Consider the following 19,971-nt stretch of genomic DNA (forward strand, 5'->3'; position numbering starts at 1 on the left):
ATATTCAGGTTTGAAAATTTAATATAGAGATAACCTTGAATCTACACACCAACACTATTGAAATCTGATATCACCACCCAATGAATAACAATTCGCGAATAAAAAGTATAGAATGACACCATGAAAATAGTTGTTCATTGATAAATCAAATAAATTTTTTAGAGAATTAAAGTGAGAGAGAAAACTCATCCTTATAGACTCACAAAGAGAGATGAGGCAATCTAAATTATTATTAATTAGGGATTTATATTTTTAATGGAAAACAACACCGTTTTTCTTAAAAAAAAAAAAAAAAGAGTTCGGTCTAGCTATAAAATGTTAAGAATTTTGCAGTGGCCTAGGCCTCCATTAACCTCCTCCTAGCTTCGCCCCTACTCGTGAGCACTTGGTGACATAACTCACATGCAAATAATACAACTCTAGATCTATCTAATAAAATTCTAGGGACTCCCAAATATTACCTTAAATTTATCATTTTAGTTGTATGTATAGATTTAAGGACCCAATAAAAACATGGTAAAATAGTATTATGGTTACTCAAAATAAAAAACATTATCACCTTTTAAGCATCCTTCCTAAGGTAGAATGCATTGTTGATTTTGTTTTAAATTTGTAAGAGTTTGTTGTGTGTTTATCTTTGATGGTATACCTGTAATATTCATGACTTTAGTGGTAATAAATATTAAACTGCGGATACTTCTAACTCTAGTGTTAGTAAATATTACGTAGCAAAAAAAAAAAATGTATTCTTGAATCTAACCTCAATAAATAAACCAATAAAATAAATTTAAATCAATGCATCCATATATTGTTTTTATCTTTTTAAAGAAAAAATATATATATATCGTACACTGGATTTGCATTTCACAATAAAAATTCACATATTGATTATATAGTGAAATACCTAAAAATACAAGAGGTACTTAGAAATAAAATTCAAAAAAATCAACAAATTGTTTAAGAATTTTTTGATATTCGAAAAGTTTTTTTTTTAGTTAGATATCAAAATAAAAAAGTGTGAAAATAAAGGAGTAAAAAACCAGGTGTGTTTTATGAAACACAATCTTGGCCCCAAATAGATTGGGCAGGCTGGGCCTCGCCCATCACAGCTCAATCTCAGCTATTTTCTGAATTTTTTTTTTGAAATGAATTAGACCAATTAGACCGGCCCAATACTGTTACTGGTTTCAGACCAGTGAAACCAGTAACCCGATTGGTCTTCTTTGCTCAATCTCGCCTTTCGCTTCATCTTTCTCTCGCTCTCTCTCTATCTCTCTCTCCTGCGTGTTTTTTTTTGTTCCCCTGTTTGTGGGTTTTCCCTATTCCTTTTTGGTCTTTCAGTTCGTCCTCTGGTTCTCTCGATTTGCTCTCAGTCCCCTGGTCTTTGTTGTGTTCGGCTCATTTACTTTATCATGGCTCAAAAATACTTTCCTTAAAAAAACAAAATAGAGTTGGGTCTCTAATAAAATCTTAAGACTTTTGCAGGGGCTTTGGGGGCACTTTGGCCCCAACTAAACTCTCTTGGCTCCGCCTTTGCTTGTGAGAACTTGGTAACCTAACTCATTTGCAAATAATACTATCGCACGTGTGTTGCGTCGCGGTGAAAAAACATCCACCCTAAAAAATGTTATCTAATGTGGCAAATGTGAAAAATATGGGGAGACAAGAAATTCTTGTCTTTTATTGGTGGAAAAATTAGAATGGGAGTCGCCACCTAGTATTTTGGCCATTAAGAACCCTAACTGGTCTTAGAAATCAGGTACGGGGACTAGTTGTGTAAAGAGAAGGTATTAGCACCCCAAATACGACATACCTAAGGTAGGCTGCATTATTTATTGTCTGATAAAATTTAAAGTGTTTTTGTGTTTTTTAGTTGTTGGTCCGTCTATGGTTTAAGAAAAGTTATCTACGGTAAAGAGATCCTTATCTTATCAGGTAAAACCTAACTATTCTAACGTCAACAAAAGAATTTTAATATCCGGAATACGTCTTACGTACAAGATCATAACCCTAGATATTTAAAAAAAAAAAAACAAAATAATTTTTTTTTGAATTTTGAAATATTGGTCTAGTTCTTGTGACTTTAATAAACTGGTTATTAAAGCCAAAATGGATGCTAATATATATATATATATATATTTTTTTTATGAAGATACAATATGATTATATGTGTGTGGGTGGGTGTGTGTGTTGTGTATATGTGTGTGTATTTAGAGAGACTTGGCCGTATTCATGAAAATAATTTTTTTTGTTTTTTATGTTTTGACAAAAATCAAGCATTTCAATACCAGATTTATATCTTTACTGTATAAAAATACAAACCAATATTGATCAAAATAAGGTAAAATATTTTCAAAAAATTAACAGATTTTTTAAAATAATTTTTTTAAAGAAAATTGTTTTTTTCGCTGGGTCTAGCTCAGCCCATGTGGCTGGGCTGGACCCAGCTGGCCTAGCTGGGTCACTGGCCCAAACCAGTGACCTGGCTGGATTCTACCAGCCAGCGTGCGTGAATAAGTCACGCACGCTTGCTACAGCCACCTTGTAATTAAATTCCAAGTGCACAGTGTTTTGTGCATTATTTTGCTAAAGTTGTAGTTACCTGGAAGCAAAACGAAGACAGCAACATGTTTTGGCTTTATATCTTCCCTGTTTTGTTTGCTTTTCCTCTGGTTCTTCCTCTTTGTCTGTTTTTCCTTGCTACTGGTATTCGTGTTTTTTTTTCCAATTCGTCTGAGCTTGATCACGGATCCTGCGGTTTTGAAAGAGGTTCAACAGTCCCTCTTCCCTGCTTCCTTCTCCCTGTGCTACCCAGTGCGCTTCCCTCTGTTTCCTTTCTTTATTCTCCCTGTTCTTTTTTTTTTTTTTTTTTTTCCTGGTGTGTCTGCGTCCTCCTCCTCTCCTTTCCACTGTGTTCTTTCCTCTCTCCCTTTCTGTCCCGTCCTCTCCTCTCCTTTTCTCTCCTCTCCTCTCTCGTTCCTTTTCTCTGCGTGTTTTTATGCTGTCTTTCCTCTCTATGTTTCTGTTTTGCTCTCCTTCTGTTCCACTCTTCCCCGTTTTCTCCCTCTTTTTTTTCCCTGTCTTCTCTCTGTTTTTATCACCTTTTTCCTCCCTTTTTTCATCGTCTTTCTCTGGCTTTTATAAGCCAAAGAATGGCCTGCAGTGCAACGTCTAACTTGGTAACGGCATGTCTGAATAGTAGCCGTGAAACATTCCCTATAACTGAAGCACTCTACTGTTTTTGTTGCTGAAATGGCTCCATTGATAGCGCTCATTCACTGTTGAAGCCGTTGCGGATGAAGAAGGTGATCAACAGTTGTCAAGGAAGCGACGTCGTTTGCTAATTCAACATGCATATTTCTGATTTGGTCCTTGGATGTTTTTGCAATTTTGTAATTAAGCCCCCGGGTAAATTGTAATTGGATCCCTTGATTTTAGCGGCTTTTCCGATTTGGTCCTTGGTTTCGGATTGTTTCAATTAAGTCCCTAATTGGCCATCAAACTTCAATAATTATGCAATTAAACCCTGATTTGATCGAATCAACTTTTAAAAATTATAATTGGATCCTAGAACTTTAATTTCTTCCAATAAAAGCCTAAATTGACTTTAAAAAATCAATTTTCCTTACAATCCAACCCTCCATAAATTCAATTAAACCTTAGATAATATTTAATTGAGTCCATAAACATCTGATTTTGAACTTTTCTTCCTCAACTTGAATTTTCTTTGTCAATAAGGCTCTCATTAGTAAAAAATATAACGCCAAATTTCAATTCTTGTATTTCTAAGCCTTCTCAACCAATTCTGACCTTTCCTCGGCATTCCAGCATCCTTTTCTTGATATCTCACCCAAGGAATAGCAATTCATGAATAAAAAATATATGATGACAACATGAAAACAATTGTTTTTTAATAAGTCGATTCATTTCGTTAAAAAACTAAAGTAAAAGAGATAACTCATCCTCACACACTCACAAAGAGAGATGCTGCAATCTAAATTATTATCAACTAAGGATTTATATCTTTAATGGAAAACAACAACGTTTTTCTTTAAAAAAAAAAAGAGTTTGGTCTGGTTATAAAATTTTAAGACTTTTGCAGGGGCCTAGGCCCCCATTAACCTCCTCCTAGCTCTTTTCCTACTCGTGAGCACTTGGTCACATAACTCAAATGCAAATAATATAACTCTAGATCTATCTAATAAAATCCTACGGACTCCCAAATATTACATTAAATTTATTGATTTTGCTATGAGTATGGATTTTAGAACTCAACAAGAACATGATAACCTTGCAATAAAAAAAAGATAGCATGCATATTAAGTAAATATATAGACTTGCATAAGATATAGAAATACAATCCTAGCATGTATACTAAATTTTTATAAAAATATATATTTAAACAAAACCAGTTTAAAGTAATTACTTGTTGAAGATTTTAGAATATAACCAATTTCATTATTTTGTTGTTGCTAAAGTTAAAATTATTTATCCTTAAGGCTTTCTTGGTTTTCACTTTGTGCAAATAAAAACTCACTTGAATAAGGCTCACAAGATTTCTGGCGACTCCACTGGGGAAATTAAACAAGGTAGAGATGAAAGGTAGAGAGTCCCTAGTGGAGTCGCCAGAAATTTGTAGACACAATTTTGTGCACCTGAAATTAAACAAGCACACGTGTACAAATATATGATTTTATTAAATATATGAATGGGTACAATCTCTATGTAATATATTATATAAAAAGAATATGGCAATCCTCTGATTCCTCCCTTGGATTTGATGTATGGTGACTTGATTTATTTGAGTAATCAAGCCAAGATTTGTGCTTTGCAAGAACGTGAATTTGAGCGTGTATTGCGAAGCGAGATGTTGTGGTTTGATGATTTGAAGAGTACCTTGATTTGTCTTCAAAGTGTTGTTGAAGAACTCTTATGGGGCGTTTTGGCTTGATCCAACAGAGCTTCGTTCTTGTTAAACTTCAAGCGTAGATGAAGGAGGCTCGAGAATTCTTTGAGAGAGAGCTTCCTTGCTTGAAGAGAGAGAGAGAGAGAGAGAGAGTCTTGAAGAAAATTTGTATCTCCTCCAGTCTCCTGCCTTTAGGTTGAGGCCCTCTATTTATAGAGATCTGTAGGGGCTCTCAGGTCCTTTTCCAATGCCACGTGGCATAATTTTATTGGTTGGTCTTTATTGACGGAATCTTGACTTTATGACAAGATATCTTGAATATCTCATCTCAAGTGTCAACTTTTCATTGGCCAAGAAATATTTGAAGGCTCATTTGTTTTTCCATGTCATTTATTTCAATTTTATTTTATCCTTTATTTTAAAGAATAAAATAACACATGGTGAAATTTGATTGGTGGAAAATTTGTGTTTCTATAGATGCCCCCTCGAGACAAGTTCACTTACTTTTGGAACAAGTGGGCATGTCTCGAAAAATATGGCTGTGAGGGTTTTATATTTCCGACTAAAATTTGATTTGATCATATTCGATTTTCACAATAAACAGATAAATCTTATTGTGAAAATAAAATATAATAATCAAAAAATTGAAAATTTATGGATCAATCTTGATTGAGATTTATCAGATAAACATGATAGAATATTCAGGTCCAATTGCTCATTTGAAACTGCTGCATATGCAGGGCCAAACAAAATTTATCTTTATACCCGAATAGCAACCAACACTTTGACCGGGCTGCATGAATTTTTCTTTTCACTGAAAATGGTCACTGTAGCATCTTGTTTTAAAGATCTCGTTATTCTGAATCCAATAACGCAATCTGTTTGTGATTCCGAGTAGCGATCAACAAGTTATGAATTATGAAAGTTGCAACTCCCTTTTCTCACTGCTTTGGGAACCGTGCCCCCATCCTTAATTAATTTCAACCTTTTGGAAGAATGTCCAGAGAGCAAAATAACTTTGCAACGTAAATTGCTTTGTGTAATTGACTTTCTTTTCTAAATAAATTGTCCAACGTGAATTAATTACTAAGAAAGAGACCAACACAATTTCTTGTACTGGAAGCCGACTTTGCTTGCTCTCACAGAATAAGAAAAGACTTTGTTTTAGATTAGGAAAGAGTCACTGAGGCGGCTATAAAAGAACATTACATTGCTCTTTTCCTGTTACCCACCACGCAGCACTTCATGTTGCTTTTTTTTTATTAACTGCGTAGCATCCACCTAGTAACCAAACGTCTTGCTTCAAAATCAATATCTAACTTGATGCTTTGTGAAGATTGTGTCAATATCTACGGGCAGAATTGGTGATATCATTAAACCAAGTGTGGTACTGCTCAAGTTTGGATTTAATTAACGGTGCAGCCTCAACCTAGCAATACTTCTGTTTCTTCACTAACAGTGCAGCCTCCACTTAGCAGCTCAGCATCATCGACGGTCTTAGCAGGTAGGCATAACTCTTCAGTATTTGTTTTACAACTGCAAGTCCTTTATATATATGCAGGACACAATTCTGAGTTTGTGCATGTGAAGTGAGCTTTAAACTTCTAACCAAAGCTCATGATGATAGTAATTCAAACTCCTCTCTTTTATAAATGCATTTGCATCGTCTTCGTATTTTTTGACCGCATGGAGAAGAGTGAAATTATGCATGGCCTAGAATAAAGCAAAAAAAAAAAAAAAAGAAGGGAGTGATTGCTCAGCGAAATATTTCCAACAATTTGCCTAGTCTTAAGAGCTGACATGGAAAACTTGACAATCCGCAGTCCTCTATTCATTGAATTACATAGTGACGCAGTGAAACTGCATTCGGTCATGTGTTATTTTATCTGCCATGGTTGAATTACATGGAGACGCAGAGACGGTGACTGCTCAGTGACTAGAAAGCAACTATTTTCTTTATGTTGACAGTAAAGGTGAACTCTAGATGCCGCAGCGACAACAACAGTTTTTTTTTTTTTTTAACTTCACCTTAGCAGGCTCCGGACAAGTTGTTTCAAGACTGTTGTTATCTAGATGAAAGAACTCCTTTCAAAGCCTTGGAGCACTGCAGAGTTTCTTGATGGCACATCCAAAGAGAGAGCTTGTACTGGAAGAGAAAAATATGGACGCCCAAAAATATATTTGGAGTTGTAACAGCTTCCTTGTTGAGGAAAGGCATATTGTTGACATGCGTGTGTTAACCAAAAGCAACCCTTATCTGTTTCTGCAACTGCATGATGGATGGTGCAAACTTGTTATTGAAATAGACTTGACTAAGCCTGATTGAGTTGTTGGTGTGCCTGCCTGTTTCCATTAATTAACATCTATTCTTATTGCAGGGTTGCAGGTTTCTTTGGGTGATCTGAATTCTCTTGCCGTAATACTTCACAAGCATTGGTGCTTGACGAGTTGCTCCTTAAAGGTCACGGTTGCTGTTTTTTTTTTTTTTTTTTTCATCAATTTTGGCCAATCATAAATTTCTTAACATTGGAGCATCACTTTTCTTTGGCTCTTGATCAAGGTAAGTTCTTATTCTCTACCTTTTTATCATTAGATTTTTTTTTCTTAGGACATATAAATATTATGGGATTTATAATCTTGTTCCCCCTCTCTTCTTTCAAATATGCATCTAATTCATGCATTTTTATATTTCCTTTTCTTTTTTTAGATGGTGCTTTTCAAGAACTCTTCTTCTTCCACTAAAAGATTCTTAGTAATTGATGAGAAGTATCGTCGGACAAGCCTTCGCGTATATGAACCCGCCATTGGTCCATTTGCTAAGAAGCGATCTTTCGAAAGCATCAAGCATTTGACTTCCTGGTCATTGGAGACTTCTTATGAACTTTATGGTCATGGTGGTTTGCCTCAATCAGTTTTACAACTTCAATCCTCCTTTCCACATTCAACAACTTTTCTAGCTGATCTGCCGTCATTAGACTACCATAAACGTGATGGAAATGCTACTTGCAAGGATTATTTCCCAATCTCCGATGCACTTGAGTATACTCCCAAATATTGGGAATGGACAGAAGATATTTTGAAACATTACGAGCCAATCCTCGAGAGAGCACATATTCGAGACACTATTTTTGCATCCGTTTTTACATATGACTTGCAGATGAATGTTATCCTTTCTTTTTATAACCATTGGAATCCTGCTACCAACACGCTATCTACCCCGAATGGCGAGGAATCTATATCCCTTTGGGAATTAAAATCATGTAGCAACCTTCCTATTTTTGGCACGTTTTATGATGAAGTCATCCCTTCTGCCGATGAACTTAATGAAGCTGACAAGAAAGGACGTTCTTTTCTTCCAAAGAGCTGCAAGTACCTATTCATCGCCTTTCATAAAGAATGTCAAACCATTGATGGTGACCATGTAATGACCCTTTAAGATTGGGTAGATTTCTGGTTTCGAGATGACTTGAGATACAAGGTACCTTTTTCTGTGGGTAAGTCTAGCGGATCCAATAAGACTACCTATCCTTCTGGCTCAATTGATAAGTCTCGTGTTCGTTCCAGCAAATTCATTCATCCTTTGAAGGAGCTTAATGTCCCTTCTCATATTCAGGATGAAGTTTATTTATCGGCTTTTCTTTCATGTTGGCTATGCAAATTTGTATTTCCTAGCAAGGACGTTGGTTTCATTCGTCCTAGTACTTTTAAAGTAGCATCCATGATGGCAGCTAGAAGACAATTCTCTCTTGCGATACCAGTTCTGGCAAGTATCTTCAAAGGTCTAAAGGAAGTCCAATCTGCATTAAGTGTGACCGCACGAGACATCCCTTTTCCTATTCATTTTCTCAGCAGTTGGCTTGCAGAAAAATTTGGCACCCATCAAAAAACAATTAGCCCTACCAAGTTAGTCGGGATGACAAAATATGCCGGCGTGGGGTTGGCAAAACATTTCAATGAATCTCAAGCTCATGCTCTTTTCAGAGATCCCAAGAGAATCATATTTCCTGCATTACTTCCCTTGGCTAAAGTTGGGGTCTTATGTGATGATGACAACTTGTCAATCCTTGAGAGTGACTACTTTATGTGTATTCGATCCGGCTATTTGACTCTTCGTTATGATGATGCTTTTATTATTGAATCTTACTGTCTTGATAGATTCAGTAGACAATTTGGGTTTTGCCAACATATTCCCCGTGACTTTGGAGGGAGAACTGGAGTCCCATCCTTGGAGGATGTATATCAACTTTGGCATAGTTTTACCAAACTCAACACTCATTCCCAGTGCAAGCTTCCGTTACCCCCAAATGATAAACTTCCTTTGGTGACTAAACGTTACATGGATTGGTGGACTCCAAAGTGGTCCAAAGTTTGTTCTCCAGAGATGAAGATCATTCTTAAAAGTCCTGCTAATGTTGCCATAGTATCTTGAAGGACAAAAGAAAAGAAGAATGACCCTCTCTTAACAAAAAAGAAACGATCTTCTCCTACCTATAAAAGAGACAAGCGGGTAGTTGATGTTGATTTAGGCAAGGAAGATGATAATCGAACATCTGCCCACATAAATAGGACACCACTTGTGATTCCTAGTGTGAAGAGAGTGAGTACTTCAAAAGATCATCTTAATAAGAAATCCTCTAACTCCTTAGGGGCAAAGGAAATGAGTGCACAATCCTTTTCTCCACAATTGGTAAATAAATACTTGTCTCCTTTTTTATGTGCCTTATCAATTCCTATTTTTTATTATTATTGAGATGCTCATAAAGATATTGTAGCAGGAGGAGGAAGATAATGTTGAAGCAATCTTAAATGTTGAGGACAGTGAGCATGAAAACAGTGATCATCATTGGAAACGTTTAAAACGTACCAAAAAAAAGTTCAATCCTTGCAGCTCGGGTTTTCTTCATGGAGTCCCTAGTGCATCAATCATGCCAGACAATATTGATGAACTGGTTTGACACTTTCCTTTTTTTTTTTTTTCAATTCATGTCATTTGTCATATATTAACCCTTTTTTTTTTGTTTCAGCTTGGTCAACAAGACTTGGGGAATGAATTTAATATGTATATTGGGCCAGAAATGAGTGTTGCTTCTGTTGCTAGCCCTAACCCTTTCAATATTTTAGCTGCTGGGATTGGAACCTCTAATCCTTCATTCAGTTTACCACATGAGTAGCCTAATCCACCTCAACCGATCTTTAATATAGTGACCAACTTGCATAATCTTGGACCTACTATTGCCTTTGAGCCTTCAGGAGTCACTAGGTATTGTGCTGATGACATAATAGGAGAGATAAGATCTGAATTTGCTATCAAGTGTTGGGAGAGCATCAGAAATAAGATTGCTCGTACACCGATCCATTATATTCCTAGCCTGGCTGGTGAAGTTGAGAAGATCCTCCTCTCCATTGAAGATATAAAGGTTGATTGCTCTTCTATCAGAAGAATGGTGACCGAGGTGATTGAGGATGCTAAAAAGTTTATTCACTTAGAGTCTTCATTATCTCTTATGATGACATTAGAGCAACGAGCCTTAAATGTTGAAAAGCTTGAAGTGCAACTTAAAAATTCAGAAGCTTTTGAAGAGGAGGCATCTACATCCATTTCTATTACTCATGCTGAGATAACAAAAATAACAGGACAATTGATGGAGTTGCAGAGCAAGAAGACTGAGTTAGAGTCATCTCTCAAGGCGTGTGATGAAAAACTTTCTGAGAGAAAAATCATCACCTCCGGCATTCGAGCAGAGATCACCACACTATCCTCTTCCCCTGTGATAAGTGAAACTGACGCAGTCATTCTTCAAAAATTAAAAGGATTGTTGGAGACCAAACAAAAGGAGATGGAAGGACATAACTGGAAACCGTAGTATGATAATGGTTTATTATGCTTTGGAATTTTTTTGTTTTGGTAACATCGGCTTGTGACTTTCTGTTGAGACTACATACTTTATGTAATAGAATTCTTCTTTCCATTAATAAAGTCTATATTTTGCCTTCGCTTGTGTCTTGTTACCTAGATTTCCATGTTACGATTGTGTTCTGAGGTTTATTTGTCCCTCTTCTCTACGTGAACAATAGTATTGGTTCAAACAACTTTAAAGGATGGTGCGACTGTACTTAGAATAATTTCTAAGTTGCCTACGTACCTTTATGGATAAAGGATCAAGTCACGATGTAGTTCAAAAGATTTTTTTTTTTGCATGACTGTACTTGGAATGAATTCCAAGTTGCCTACGTACCTTTGTGGATAAAAGGATCAAGTCATAACGTAGTTCACACATTTTTTTTTGTCTTTTTTTTTTGTGCCTTTCATAGTTTTAGCTCGTGCGGGCCAGGAGTTACATCAGATTTCAAGCATAGTATCTTTTCAAGAATTTGCCATTGATAGGCCCAATCCTCAATCCATTCTCATCAACAATCTTGTAAGCTCCATTGGTGTAGACTTCTTGAACCACATAAGGGCCATCCCATTTGGAGAGGAACTTGCTGCCCATGCGTTTTGACATGATTATCGGGCGTCGTACTGCCAAGACAAGATCCCCTTCTTGAAAGGAACGTGGTCGCACCTTCTTGTTGAAAGCTCTACAAAGTCGTGCTTGATAACATTCTAGTCGTTGTTGTGCCTCAAGATGTTTTTCATCTAAAGCTTCAAGCTCTTCAAGGCGTAGGCGAACATTGTCTTCATTGGAAAGTCCTTCTTGGATCGCAATTCTTAAAGATGGAATTTGACATTCTAGTGGAAGAACAGCTTCAACCCCATATACCAGGGAGTATGGAGTAGCTTGAGTTGGTGTTCAGAATGTAGTACGATAAGCCCATAGCGCCTCCCCAATTCTCTCATGCCAGTCCTTTTTCGAGCGATTCACCACCTTCTTGAGAATGTTGCATAAAGTCTTGTTAAAGGCTTCCGCCAAACCATTAGCCGGAGCATTGTACATAGAAGAGTTATGTTGTTTGAAACTGAACTGTGCACACAACTTGTTCATGGCTGTATTGTAGAATTCCTTTCCATTATCGGTTATGATGTATCTTGGTACCCCATAACGGTAAATGATGTTTGTTCGGATGAAACTTACAACTGTCTCTTTCTTGACCTCTCTTAATGCTGCAGCATCTGCCCACTTGGAGAAGTAATCTGTTGCAGCCAATATGTAAAGATGCCCCCCGGAGCTTTTCGGCAATGGTCCTACCACATCGAGTCCCCAAGCATCAAAGGGCCAAGAGGCAACTGTTGGGTGTAAAGGCTCGGGTGGCTGGTGAATCAAATTAGCATGCAATTGACAACTTTGACATTTTCTAGCATAGTCTATGCAATCCTTCACCATTGTTGGCCAGTAATATCCCATTCTTTTGATCCGGAAGTGAAGTTTAGGGCCTGATTGGTGTGCTCCACAAATCCCTGAGTGAGTTTCTTCTAGTGCTTTTGTTGCTTCTTCTTCTCCGAGACAGCGCAAAAAGATTCCATCAAAAGAGCGTCGATAAAGAGTGCCTTGGAAGTATATGAAGCGAGAAGCTCTCCGCCTCACCTCTGTCTTATGGCGTAAGTCTTTAGGTAGTTTTCCATGTCTCAAATAATCGATAAGCGGCTGACGCCAGTCTTCTCTTTCAATCTCGTAGACAGAAACTACGCCCACTTGTTCTTTCTCTTCTATGTCATGGCTTAGTGGTGGAACGACCCATCTTTGACATACAGGGACTTTTATCTCCTCACTACATGATGCTAGTGTTGACGCTAGATTTTCCAAGGCATCGGCTTGCTTATTCTCTTTTCGTGGTACATGTTCTAAAGTGACACAATCAAGTGATGTTATCAGTTTAAGTGCATACTTGTGATATGGGATGAATTCTGGCTTCCTGACTTCATATAGTGAGAGGAGTTGTCTGATGACTAATTGAGAATCACCAAAAACTTTAAAGCGAGACATTTTTATATTCACTGCCATTTCCAACCCAAGAATCAAAGCTTGATATTCAGCCATGTTATTAGAACAACATTTGGTAAGTGAAAAGGAGAAAGGCAAGACCTCCCCTTCTGGTGTGATGAATATAACCCCAGCACCGGCTTCATCTTGTCGTGCTGCGCCATCAAAGAACATTTTCCATGGTTCTGATAGTTCAATAAACAGAACATCCTCATTGGGTAGGTCTTCAGAGAACTTCCATTCATCGGGAATAGGATGATCAGCCAGAAAATCAGCTAGTGCTTGCCCCTTGATAGCTTTTTGTGAGACGTAGACAATTTCAAATTCTTGAAGCAATAAAGCCCATTTTGCCAATCTTCCTGATAATACTGGTCTTGAGATGATGTACTTGAGGGGGTCAGCTTAGGAGATTAATCTTACTGAATGCGCTTGGAGGTAATGCCTTAACTTCTTTATTGCAAACATCAATGCTAGACATGTCTTCTCTATTGGGGAATAATTCAGTTCAGCCCCATTTAATGTCCTACTAAGGTAGTAGAGAGCACTTTCCTTGCCTTCATCATTTTGTTGTGCCAACAACACTCCTAAGGAACGTATTTGAGCCGCAATATAGAGGATAAGTGGACGTCCCTGTACCGGTGCTCGAAGGACAGATGGGTTCAACAAGTATTCTTTTATCTTGTTGAAGGCATTAGTACAAGCTTTATCCCAATAGAATGATGTATCCTTCTTCATTAAGTGGGTGAATGGTTGACATCGGCCCGCTAAGTTAGAAATAAATCTCCGTATATAGGCCAACTTTCCTTGGAGACTCTTCAACTCATGGATGTTTCTTGGCTTCGGCATTTTTAGAATGGCCTCGATCTTAGACTGATCAATCTCAATTCCTCGATGTCGAACTATAAACCCTAGGAATTTTCCTGAGGACACACCAAATGCACATTTCAATGGGTTCATTTTTAGTTGGAATCGACGTAACCGTTCAAACACCAAACGAAGATCCTGCAAATGATTTTCCTTTTCTTTTGATTTCACCACGAGGTCATCAACATAGCATTCAACATGTTGGTGAAGCATATCGTCAAAAATCTTCTGCATTGCCCTTTGATAAGTGGCACCTGCATTCTTTAAACCAAAAGGCATAACTTTATAACAATATATCCCTTTTGGAGTTCGGAAAGCCGTCTTCTCCTCATCTGCGGGTGCCATTCGAATTTGATTATAGCCAGATGAACCGTCCATGAAGGTTAATCTCCCATGACCCGTGGTAGCATCTACCATGATCTCAGTAATTGGAAGTGGAAAGTCATCTTTGGGACAAGCATTGTTAAGATCTCGAAAATCCACACAAACACGCATTTGGCCATTCTTCTTTTTTACTGGCACGATATTTGAAATCCACGTAGGATACTTGACCTCACGAATGAAACCTGCTTGGATAAGTTTATTGACTTCAGCCTCAATTTGTGATATGAGTTTAGGACGAAAGCGACGCTGAGTTTGTTTTACAGGTCTAGCCCCATGTTTCACTGCTAGTTGGTGTACAACAACCCTTGGGTCTAAACCTGGCATTTCATCATAGGACCAAGCAAAGATATCTCGATATTCCATCAGAAGTTCCATGTAATTCGCTTCCTCTTCAGGTGATAAGTTTGCATTGATGAAGGTTGGTCGTGGGTTTTCAACAGTTCCTAAGTTAACCTCTTTAAGTTCATCCATTGTAGGCTTATTTTCTGATTCAAGGGAAGATGGAGCTTCCTCAACATCTTCTTCGACGACAAACTTATCATTATCATCTTCTTCAATAGTGATGTGATTTGAAGTGAGACTCATTATTTCATCATCTTCTTCTTCATTAGAGGGGTTTGTTATCACTATTGTGCGTGTTTTTCCTTTTAATGTCTCTTCAGCACTCACTACCCATTCACATTGTCTCTTCATGCGTAAAGGTATTTTGCTATGAAGAACCTTTGAATCACCCATCAAACTTGTCTCTTTTGACATGGATTGTCCAAGTCTTGCAAAGACTGGTGTGCGTTTTAGCACCCTTCCATTATTTTGGGTTCCAATCCTAGTAAAAACAGGAGCACGACTTGTAGTTCCACCAAGACGATCCCAGACTGAAGCTCTAAGAGGTGTCGACTGACTTTGTTGTTTGTCCTTCACTTCTTCCGCACTTATGTACCGTGAGGCTTCTTTATTAATATGAAAATACAGTGGTGTGGAAGACTCATATCCAAGACCAGCCCTCAAAGTTTTTTTAGAAATTTTCTTCTCTCTCCATGCCTTTCTAGTCCTTGCAGAAACTTGTTGACCTTCAAGTTGAGTCGTATCACCATCCTTTGATATCTCGTTGATGTCCTCACGACTATAGCCAGCCCTGGCTAAAAGCTTGTAAGCGTTGGGATCAAAGCCATTTGACCGTCTATCAGGGAGTCCTTTAAGATTTATCACCACCGACTCAGTTTGATGAACAAACCCTTTTAGTAAAGGTTTTGAAACCTTGTTCAAGGCGAGATTAGTAGCTGGCAAGGTCAAGTTTTCAAGCTCTTTATTGATCTTTTCTTCATCCTTTGCAAAAGAAGACTGACCCTCTTTTCTTGCTGATACTGGAATATATCGGAGTGTCGCAGCTTTACGTGGTGGTTTATTATCAACAAAGTTTTCTACCACCTTTTCTTTTCCTTTATTCTTTGTTGGCTGAGACACCCCTTCATTTGCAGATGACTTATGCCCTTTTAAGCTTTTAGAGTCAATTATTCCTTCTCCTAAGTGGTCAGGTGGTGATCGTAGTTCCTCCATCATATTTGACTTGAAATAGAATTTTGCGTCTGCAAAGTGAGCTTCAGCTATGGTGAAGGGATCGGTGTCTGCCATTATCTTTCTTACTTGTCCATCTCGGCAATACTTAAAACATTGGTGGAGTGTTGAGGAGATAATACCATTTTCATGTATCCATGGTCGCCCAAGCAACATATTGTAGGTAGTTTTGGCATCTATGACATGGAAAAGTGCATTGGATTCCATATCTTCCATGTGCATCGCAAGTCTTATCTTTCCTATAGCATTTTGCCCTCCTTGATTAAAACCTTGAATCATCAGATGACTTGGGAAGAGTTCATCCATAGGAATCCCTAGCTCTCTCATGGTCTTAAGAGGTAGTATATTGACCGCCGAGCCATCATCCACCAAGATGCGATTCACTATCTTTTCATCAACATATCCTTTAATGAAAAGAGGTCGGTTATGGAGTTTTGATCCAAGCAACAAGTCTTCATCGTTGAAGGATATCTCTGTTGTGCATACACCGTGAGATAAGTTTGAAGAGTCATCATGATTTTTCTTCATGACATAATCAATAGGAGTTTTCTCTTCATCAACCTGATAGCAAGCAACAGGTACATTTTCAATTCTTTTCATTTCTGTTGGCATGTACTCATTCAGTGTAACAGGCTTTCTTATACTTTGAACTGAAAAACCCTCCTTTCTAACTGGTATGGATTTTTGTTGAGTCTTTCGGCGTATCGGCTCACCAATTAGCTTCCTCACCATTGAGATCCTCATTCTTGTTGGCTTTGTCATTTGCATGTGCTTCCTCCTTCCTCTTTTACATGTGACTAAAGTCCATCCTTCATCATCATAATTTTCAGACCATTCAGGCTTCAAGTCGTCAACTTGAGGTGTGAGGGTTATACATGGAGTTTGACTTGAGGATGCAGTGAAGCTCATTGGGAAAATGGCATCAAGTCTTATAGGTTCACAGGAGCCGAAACTTATTGTAGAGAGTGATTGACATGGTCCTAAATTGACCGTGGTTGTGATATTAGAGGCTGCTATTTCATCATCAAAAACGATATCTCCATTCTCGTGTAGCCTCATGATCTTGTCTTTCAACACAAAACACTTCTCTACGGGATGACTGATTAAGCGATGATATTTGCAATAATTCGGATTATCTACTTGGTTTGCTTCTTCAGGGCGTTTCACCTTCGGCAACTCAATGATATTTGCCTCAAGCAGATCATCCAGCATCCTAGATATGTCTGAGTCAGGGAATGGATACACTTTTTCTTGTCGCTCTTTCAATGATGGTTTCTTTCTTTCACCCTTTTGAAAAGTAGTCGGCGCTGCATGATCATTCCTCTTAACTCCAGTTGGTACCCTTACAGCAGTCGAGTTAACTACTAAAGATTGCTTTCCCTCGACCTTCAGAGTGCTCTTTCCAAATCTATGACCTTCAGGCTTATTTCTTTTAGGCTCTTGCATAGGTAACAATGAACTTTCAGCCGCCGTAATGCTAAGTGCATGATTGAACTCACTAATGCACGTCAGTGGAAGGAAGAGCCTGTCATTGACTACATTCATCGGTGGAGAAACCTTAGCCTCAACTGTAGAGATCGACTCACCGAAACTTCTGCGCTAGACATGTGTATTCAAAAGAATCCATGTCTAACCACACGACGAGTGCTGTAAAAGCGGTTAAGAAACTCACGCTCCAACTGCTCCCAAGTATCAATCGAGCAAGATTCCAAGTCAGTGTACCAGTCAAAGGCATTACCTTTCAAGGAACGAACAAACTGTTTTACCATGAGATCACCATTAGTCCCGGCATTGTTGCAAGTCTCCACAAAGTGAGCTATATGTTGTCGAGGATTTCCCTTGCCATCGAACTGTTGAAACTTTGATGGTTGGTAACTTAGAGGCATTTTTAACAGGTCGATTCTTTGGGTGTACGGCTTCGCATACGAATATGAGGGTTGAATTAAGCTTTCCACCTGGTCTGTGATGGCTTCCTTGATGAGTTCTTTCAGTTGATTTGTGGTGAAGATGCCATCAGTAATACCACGTATATTCTTCACAGCTCCGATTACAGACTCCTCAATGACATCTAGTTGATTTACTTGAAAAGCCTTGGTAGTCGAGGTTTGGCCTCCTTCGTTCAAGCTCTCAAGTTTGTTCATCAACTTTGCTATCTCGTGGTCTTTTGCCTTGAGTGAAGTCGAAAGCCCCTCGACGAGTTTTGTCAAGTTAGCCACTTGATCTTCTAATGATGTTGTCTCGGTCATCATCACTGACATGGTGCTAGAACCCAAAGCCTTACTTGGTGATTGACATGGAGAAGTTTCCATAGGTGAATTGTCAAAGTCGCCTTGAGTGCTGAAGACAATTTCACGCGCCTCACTTGACTTTTGCAGTGGAGTTGCTTGTGGCTTCATCTTTGAGGCGACATCTTGTGCCCCTCTTGCATTCAAAGTTGATGTCAACTTGAGAATCGGCCTAGTTTGTGCATACAACTCGACGATGGATTTTGTTTTCAATGGCAGGGTTGAAGAATCTTCAATAGTATGTTGGGGACTTGAATTAATGGCCTTGTTGCTCTTCGAAGCGGCAATGGTGATCATGTTCCTCGTAGTTGCCATTAAGAGTTTTGTTGAAAATTCTTTCTTGAAGGGAAGAGATGAAAGGTAGAGAGTCCCTAGTGGAGTCGCTAGAAATTTGTAGACACAATTTTGTGCACCTGAAATTAAACAAGCACACGTGTACAAATATATGATTTTATTAAATATATGAATGAGTACAATCTCTATGTAATATATTCTATCAAAAGAATATGGCAATCCTCTGATTCCTCCCTTGGATTTGATGTATGGTGACTTGATTTATTTGAGTAATCAAGCCAAGATTTGTGCTTTGCAAGAACGTGAATTTGAGCGTGTATTGCGAAGCGAGATGTTGTGGTTTGATGATTTGAAGAGTACCTTGATTTGTCTTCAAAGTGTTGTTGAAGAACTCTTATGGGGCGTTTTGGCTTGATCCAACAGAGCTTCGTTCTTGTTAAACTTCAAGCGTAGATGAAGGAGGCTCGAGAATTCTTTGAGAGAGAGCTTCCTTGCTTGAAGAGAGAGAGAGAGAGAGAGAGAGTCTTGAAGAAAATTTGTATCTCCTCCAGTCCCCTGCCTTTAGGTTGAGGCCCTCTATTTATAGAGATCTGTAGGGGCTCTCAGGTCCTTTTCCAATGCCACGTGACATAATTTTATTGGTTGGTCTTTATTGACGGAATCTTGACTTTATGACAAGATATCTTGAATATCTCATCTCAAGTGTCAACTTTTCATTGGCCAAGAAATATTTGAAGGCTCATTTGTTTTTCCATGTCATTTATTTCAATTTTATTTTATCCTTTATTTTAAAGAATAAAATAACACATGGTGAAATTTGATTGGTGGAAAATTTGTGTTTCTACACACAGAACTCCATTGGTGCCTGGAGTTTGTACCATGAAAACTCAGAAGCTATATTGCACGACTGCTTATGGATAATTATTACCTTATAAACAGGTCCGAAACCCCCTTGTCCTAGTTTATTGGATACAGAAAAGTTATTTGTTGCGCAAGCCAACTCATCCATGTTAAAGAAGGGTAACTCCAGTTCTTCCTTCAAGTCCTTGTTATTTGATGTTCTCTGCAAATCACCTGTCATTTTTCCTGTCAGCATAACTGTTATGCTTGTTTAAAAAATAGAAAGAAAGACAAAGGATCTCTATTTGCTGCTAAACTCAATATTTTTATAGCATCAAACACAACGGGGCTTTGAACAACTTACAGTCATACCTTACATTACTGAAAATCAAATTTATATTTTATTTTTTAAAAAAAACCCAATCATGTTATCTAATGATCCAGAACTGGTGCAATAGGAATACTTAGATTTTGATGGCGTGAATACGTACTGTTTTTCTGCTGCTTCTTTTTCCAAACATACAAGACCAAGCATAGGCCAACGAACAGAATCCCAGTAGACAACACTGAGCCTACTATGATCCTTTTCTTCACTTTGGATTTGGTATTAACCTTTGCAGAGTCACCGTTATCTGTAACATGGTACAGAAAAAATGGTGTTAAAAAGAGGAAATGCCAAATGCCTTTTGTATTTGTTTGGTTAGTTATTATCATTCAATTTCAGATTTCTACTCATTCATTATAAAACAGTATCATTTTGGGTAGGAGAAAACCAATCCATCACCAAGTGACATGCCAAGCCATGACTAATCTAGTTGTGTATAAGGGAAAATTAATAGCTTGGTTTGGATACGCTCAGAGAAACAGAAGGAAACTCTGTCGCTGATAGCCTTGGTAGGAAAGGCTT

The sequence above is a fragment of the Populus alba genome, chromosome 10, assembly GCF_005239225.2.
Source record: "Populus alba chromosome 10, ASM523922v2, whole genome shotgun sequence".
In the NCBI taxonomy this organism is placed as follows: Eukaryota; Viridiplantae; Streptophyta; class Magnoliopsida; order Malpighiales; family Salicaceae; genus Populus; species Populus alba.